Source organism: Cicer arietinum, chromosome 5 (genome assembly GCF_000331145.2).
Source record: "Cicer arietinum cultivar CDC Frontier isolate Library 1 chromosome 5, Cicar.CDCFrontier_v2.0, whole genome shotgun sequence".
NCBI classification, from domain to species: domain Eukaryota; kingdom Viridiplantae; phylum Streptophyta; class Magnoliopsida; order Fabales; family Fabaceae; genus Cicer; species Cicer arietinum.
The window spans coordinates 7,893,416-7,901,515 of record NC_021164.2 but is presented as its reverse complement, the minus strand read 5'-3'; positions in this window follow the sequence as shown (position 1 = coordinate 7,901,515).

The window sequence follows — 8,100 nt, the reverse complement described above, 5'->3', positions numbered from 1 at the left end:
GTTATGCAGTCAAACATTAAAATGAAGATAATAATAACATATAATAAAATAGAATTATCAAATAAATTAATAATTACATATTTATTTGACAAGTCTGGTTTATTATACGTTATTATTATCTTCGTTTTTGTAGTTGTACTAAATAACGAAAATAATAATAACATATAACAAAATTGAGTTATAAAATTAGTATGTAATTATTACTTTATTTGACAAATCTATTTTATTATATGTTATTATTATCTTCGTTATGTAGTAAAACTATAAAACGAATATAACAATAACATTTAATAAAATAGAGTTGTCAAATAAAGTAATAATTACATACTAATTTTATAACTCAATTTTGTTATATGTTATTATTATCTTCATTTTAATGTTTGACTGCATAACAAAGATAGTAATATCATTTAATAAAATAGAGTTGTCAAATAAAGTAATAATTACATACTAATTTTATAACTCAATTTTGTTATATGTTATTATTATCTTCGTTATGTAGTAAAACTATAAAACGAATATAACAATAACATTTAATAAAATAGAGTTGTCAAATAATGTAATAATTAAAAAGCATTATTCTCCTAAATATATAATTGTGTTTCGGGTCATATTTTGAACATTATTCATCATTTGGTCTAAAAATACAAATTTCGTTCAATTTTTGTCAGGTGGTACGAAAGTTGCCTGAAAAGTACAGTCTAGATGAAATCGGGGATTTTCGTACCACCTGATTTCGGTCCATTTTTGTCAGGTGGTACGAAAATCGCCTGAAAAGTCCAGATGAAATCGAGGACTGAGAAACTCTTATAGCATTATTCTCTAAAATTTATAACTATGTTTCAGGTTCCGCACCAGATTTCAAACACTAGCCATCGTGTGGTCCAAAAATACAAATGTTGGTCAATTTTTGTCGAGGGGTACAAAAGTCGCTCGAAAAGTCCAAATGAAATCGAGGACCGGGAGACCATTATATCATTCTTTCACATAATTTATAACTTTGTTTCGTGTTCCGTGCCAGATTTCAAACACTAGCCATCGTCTAGTCCGAAAATACATATGTTGGTCATTTATCGTCGATGGATCTGAAATTCGCTCGAAAAGTCCAAATGAAATCGAGGACCGGGAGACCATTATAGAATTATTGATCTAAATTTATAATTGTGTTTCGGGTTCCGCGTAAGATTTGAAACACTAGCCATCGTCTTTTTCGAAAATATGGATTTCAGTCCATTTTAGTTGGGTGGTACAAAAATTGCTCGAAAAGTCCAGATGAAATCGAGGACCGGGAGACTCTTATAGCATTCTTCTCAAAAATTTATAATTGTGTTTCGGGTTCCGCGCCATATTTCAAACACTAGCCATAGTCTTTTTCGAAAATATGGATTTTGGTCTATTTTGGATCGTATGAAAATCGTTCGAAAAGTCCAAATGAAATCGAGGACCAGGAGACCCTTATAGCATTATTCTCCAAAATTTATAATTGTGTTTCGAGTTTCCCGCCAGATTTCAAACACTTGCCATCGTCTGGTCTGAAAATATAGATTTCGGCCCACTTTTGTCGAAGTGTAAGAAAATCGCCTGAAAAGTCTAGATGAAATCGAGGACTGAGAGACCTTTATAGCATTATTCTCCTAAATTTATAACTATGCTCCGAGTTCCGTGTCCGATTTCAAACACGCCATTGTTTTTTGTGCAAAAATACGAATTTCGGTCCATTTTAGTCGGGTGGTACGAAAATCACCCGAAAATACCAGATGAATCGCGGGCTTGGAGACCCTTATTACCGCCAGATTTCAAACACTTGCCATCGTCTGGTCTGAAAATATAGATTTCGGCCCACTTTTGTCGAAGTGTAAGAAAATCGCCTGAAAAGTCTAGATGAAATCGAGGACTGAGAGACCTTTATAGCATTCTTCTCCTAAATTTATAACTATTTCCGAGTTTCGTGTCAGATTTCAAACACTAGCCATTGTTTTGTGCAAAAATACGAATTTGGGTCGATTTTAGTCAGGTGGTACGATAATCACCCAAAAATACCAGATGAATCGAGGACCTGGAGACCCTTATATCATTCTTCTCCTAAATATATAACAGTGTCTCGGATTCTGGGTCAGATTTCAAACACTAACCATCGTTTGGTCCGAAAATATAGATTTTGGTCCATTTTTGTCGAGGGGTATGAATATCGCCTGAAAAGTCCAGATGAAATTGACGACCGAAAGACCCTTGTAGCATTCTTCTTCTAAATTTATAATTGTATTTTGGGTTCCATGCCAAATTTCAAACACTAGCCATCGTCTGGTGTGAAAATACGGATTTCAATCCATTTTTGTCTAGTGGTATGAAAATCGCCCAAAAAGTACAGATGAAATCGAGGACCGGGAGACCCTTATAGAATTCTTCTCTTAAATTGGTAAATGTGTTTCTGATTTCATATAATACCACTAGTTTTGATTCACAAGTCCTGATAAAAGCTTCACAACGTCAGATTTCAAACACTAGCCATTGTCTTGTTCGAAAATACAGATTTCTTTGCATTTTTGTCGGGTGGTACGAAAATCGCCCCAAAAGTCCAGATAAATTCGAGGACCGGGAAACCCTTATAGCATATAATTCCGCGTCAAATTTTAAACACTAGCCCTCTTCTGGTTCGAAAATAAAGATTTCAGTCCATTTTTGTCGGGTGTTACGAAAATCAATCCAGAAGTCCAATTGAAATCGAGGATCTGAAAACTCTTATAGCATTCTTCTCCTTAATATATAATCGTGTTCCGCGTCAAATTTCAAACACTAGCCATCGTCTGGTCTGAAAATACATATTTTAGTCAATTTTTGTCGAGGGCTACGAAACTCGCTCGAAAAGTCCAGATGAAATCGAGGACCGAGAGACCCTTATAGCATTCTTCTTCTAAACTTATAATTTTGTTTCGGGTTCTGCGTCAAATTTCAAACACTAGTCATCGTATGGTCAAAAAATATAGATATTGGTCCATTTTTGTCGAGGGGTACGGAAACGCCTGAAAAGTCCAGATGAAATCGATGATCCTTATAGCATTCTTCTTCTAAATTTATAAATGTGTTTCAGGTTACGCGTCACATTTCTAACACTAGCCATCATCTTGTTTGAAAATACGTATATCGGTCCATTTTAGTTGGGTGGCACGAAAATTGCCCCAAATGTCTAGATGAAATCGTGGACCAGAAGACTCTTATAGCATTTTTCTCCTAAATTTACAATTGCGTTTCGGGTTTTGCTAAGATTTCAAACACTAGCCATTGTCTTGTTCGAAAATACGGATTTTAGTCCATTTTAGTCAGGTGGTACAAAAATTGCTCGAAAAGTCCAGATGAAATCGAGGACCGGGAGACCCTTATAGCATTCTTCTCCAAAATTTATTACTGTGTTTTGTGTTCTGCATCAAATTTCAAACACTAGCCCTCATCAGGTCCAAAAATATAGATTTCGGTCCATTTTTGTCGGGTTGTACGAATATCTCCCGAAAACTCCAGATGAAATCGAGGACTAAGAGACCCTTACAGCATTCTTCACCTAAATGTATAATAGTGTTTCGCGTTATGCGTCATATTTCAAACATATCCATCGTCTTGTTCGAAAATACGGATTTCAATCCTTTTTTTTCAAGTGGTACGAAAATTGCTCGAATAGTCCAGATGAAATCGAGGACCGAGAGACCTTCTGTTTCCGCATCAAATTTCAAACACTAACCATCGTCTGGTCCAAAAATACAGATTTTGGTCCATCTTTGTAGAGGTATACGGAAATCGCTCGATCCATCGTCTTCTAAATTTGTAACTTTGTTTCGGGTTCCGCATCAGATTTCAAACAATTGCCATCATTTTGTTCCAAAACACGGATATCGATCCATTTTAGTCGTGTGCTACGAAAATCGCCGAAAAGTCTAGATGAAATCGAGGACTGAGAAACCCTTATATCATTTTTCTCCTAAATATATAACAGTGTTTCGGATATGGCGTCAAATTTCAAACACTAGCCATCGTCTAGTCCAAAAATACAGATTTTTGTCCATTTTAGTCGAAGGGTACGAAACTCGCCTGAAAAGTGTAGATAAAATCGAGGAACTAGAGTCCCTTATAGCATTCTTCTTCTAAATTTATAAATGTGTTTCAATTTCGGCGTCAGATTTCAAACAATAGCCATCATCTTGTTCGAAAACACTAGTTTCGGTCCATTTTAGTCGAGTGGTACGAAAATAGCCCGAAAGGTCCAGATGAAATCGAGGACCAGGAGACTCTTATAACATTCTTCTCCTAAATTTATAAATGTGGTTTGTGTTCCACGTCAGTTTTCAAAAACTATCTATCGTCTTTTTCGAAAATACGGATTTCGGTCCATTTTTGTCGGGTGGTATGGAAATCACCTAAAAAGTCCAGACGAAATCGAGGACCGAGAGACCCTTTTAACATTCTTCTCCTAAATTTATAACTGTGGTTCGGGTTCCACATGTGTTTTCAAATACTATCAATTGTCTTATTCGAAAATACGGATTTCGGTCCACTTTTGTCGGTTAGTATGAAAATAGCCCCGGAATTCCAGATGAAATCGAGGACCGAGAGACCCTTATAACATTCTTCTTCTAAATTTATAATTGTTTTTCGGTTTCCACATCAGATTTCAAACAATAGCCAACATCTTGTTCGAAAATATGGAAATCGTTCCATTTTAGTCTGGTGGTACGAAAATCGCCCGAAAAGTCTAGATGAAATCGAGGACCAGAAGACTCTTGTAGAATTCTTCTCCTAAATTTATAACTGTGTTTCGGGTTCGGTGTCAGTTTTTAAACACTATCCATCGTCTTATTCGAAGATATGGTTTTCAGACGATGGCTAGTATTTGAAATACCGAGAGACCCTTTTTACATTCTTCTCCTAAATATATAACAGTGTTTCAAGTTCCGCGTCATATTTCAAATACTAGCCATCGTCTCGTTTGAAAATATAGATTTTGGTCCATTTTTGTTGAGGGGTACGAAACATGCCTGAAAAGTTTAGATGAAATCGAGGACCGAGAGTCCCTTATAACATTCTTTATCTAAATTTATAACAGTGTTTCGGTTTCCGCGTCAGATTTCTAACACTTGCCATCATCTTGCTCGAAAATACGGATTTCGATCCATTTTAATCAAGGTGGTACGAAAATCGCCCGAGTCTAGATCAAATCGAGGACCGGGATACCCTTATAGAATTCTTCTCCTAAATATATAACAGTGTTTCGGGTTCCGCATCAGATTTCAAACACTAGGCATCGTCTGGTCCGAAAATACAGATTTTGATCAATTTTTGTAGACGGATACGAAAATCGCTAGAAAAGTCTAGATGAAATCGAGGACCTAGAGACCCTTATAGCATTCTCCTTTTGAAATTGTAAATGTGTTTCGAGTTCCGCGTCAGATTTAAAACTACTAGCCATCATTTTTATCAAAAACATGGATATCGGTCCATTTTAGTCGAAGACCAAGAGACTCTTATAGCATTTTTGTCGTGTAGTACGAAAATCACCGAAAAGTCCAAATGAAATCGTGGACCGAGAGGCCCTCATAGCATTCTTCTCCTAAATATATAATAGTTATTCGGGTTCCGCATCAGATTTCAAAATCTAGCCATCGTCTAGGCCAAAAATACAAATTTGGTCCATTTTTGTCGAGGGGTACGAAACTCGCCTGAAAAGTCCAAATGAAATCTAGGACCGAGAGTCCCTTATAGTATTCTTCTTCTAAATTTATAATTGTGTTTCAGTTTCCACATCAGATTTCAAACAATAGCCATCATCTTGTTCAGAAATACGGATTTTGGTCCATTTTAGTCGGGTGGTACGAAAATCACCCGATTAGTCCAGATGAAATAGAGGACCGGGAGACCCTTATAGCATTCTTCTCCATAATTAATAACTGTGTTTCGGGTTCCGAATCAAATATCAAACACTAGCCCTCTTTGGCCCGAAAATACAGATTTCGTCCATTTTTTTGGGTGGTACGAAAATCGCTCGAAAAGTCCTGATGAAATCGAGGACCGAGAGAACCTTATATCTTTCTTCTCCTAAATATATAACATTGTTTCGGGTTCCACGTCATACACATTTTCGAACAAGATGATGGCTAGTGATTGAAATTTTACGTGGAACCCGAAACACATTTATAAATTTAGAAGAAGAATGCTATAAGGTTCTCTCGGTCCTCGACAAAAATTGACCAAAATATGTATTTTCGGACCAAACTATGGCTAGTGTTTGAAATCTGACGTGCAACCCGAGACACAGTTATATATTAAGCATAAGAATGCTATAAGGGTTTCCCGGTCCTCGATTTCATTTGGACATTTGGACCGATTTTCGTAACACCCGTAAAAAATGGATCAAAATCTGTATGTTTGGACTAGAAGAGGGCTAGTGTTTGAAATTTGACGCAGAACTTGAAATACTGTTATAAATTAAGGACAAGGATGCTATAAGGGTTTCCCGGTCCTTAATTTCATATGGACTTTTCGGGCGATTTTCGTACCACCCGACAAAAATGGAAAGAAATATGTATTTTCGAACAAGACGATGGCTAGTGTTTGAAATCTGTCGTTGTGAAAACATTATCAGGACTTTTGTATCAAAACTAGTGGTATTATATGGAATCTGAAACACATTTATAAATTTAGGAGAAGAATTCAATAAGGGTCTCCTGGTGATTGAAATCCGTAATTTCGGACCAGACGATAGCTACTGTATCAAATTTGACATGGAACAGAAATAATGTATTAAATTTACAAGAAGAAGGCTTTAAGGGTTTCTCGGTCGTCGATTTCCTTTGGACTTTTAGGGCGATTTTCGTAACCCTAAAACAAAATGGACCAAAATCTATATTTTCGAACCAGACGATGGCTAGTGTTTGAAATCCGACTCGGAATCCGATACACTGTGATATATTTTGGAGAAGAATGTTATAAGGGTCTCCCGGTCCCTGATTTCATATGGTATTTTTGGGTGGTTTTCGTACCACTCACCTATAATGGACCGAAATTCTTATTGTTGAACAAAACAATGGCTAGTGTTTGAAATCCAACACGGAACTCAGAACACATTTATAAATTTAGAAGAAGAATGCTATAAGAGTCTCTCGGTCCTCGATTTCATCTGGACTTTTCAGGCGATTTTCTTACCCCTCAACCAAAAAGGACCGAAATCTATATTTTCGGACAAGACGATGGCAAGTGTTCGAAATCTGGCATAAAACCTAAAACCTAGTATTAAATTTTTGGAGAAGAATGCTATCACGGACTTTTAGGGTGATTTTCGTACCACCCGACAAAAAATGAACCGAAATTCGTATTTTCGAACAAGATATATGCTAGTGTTTGAAATCTGATGCGGAACCCGAAACGCAATTATAAATTTTTGAGAAGAATGCTATAAGGGTCTCCCGATCCTCCATTTCATCTTGGCTTTTCGGGCGATTTTCGTACCACCCGACAAAAAATGAACCGAAATTCGTATTTTCGAACAAGATATATGCTAGTGTTTGAAATATGATGCGGAACCCGAAACGCAATTATAAATTTTTGAGAAGAATGCTATAAGGGTCTCCCGATCCTCCATTTCATCTTGGCTTTTCGGGCGATTTTCGTACCACCCGACAAAAAATGAACCGAAATTCGTATTTTCGAACAAGATATATGCTAGTGTTTGAAATATGATGCGGAACCCGAAACGCAATTATAAATTTTTGAGAAGAATGCTATAAGGGTCTCCCAGTCCTCGATTTCATCTGGACTTTTTGGGCGTTTTCGTACCACTCGACAAAATGGACTAAAATCTATATTTTCGGACCACACATAGGCTAGTGTTTGAAATCTAGCGCGGAACTCGGAACACGGTTATAAATTTTGGAGAAGAATGCTACAAGGGTCTCCCTGTCCTCGATATCATGTGGACTTTTTGGGCAATTTTCATATGATCCAACTAAAATTGAACAAAATCCGTATTTTCGAAAAAGACTATGGCTAGTGTTTGAAATCTTACGTGGAATCCGAAACACATTTATAAATTTTTTAGAAGAATGATATAAAGGTCTCCCG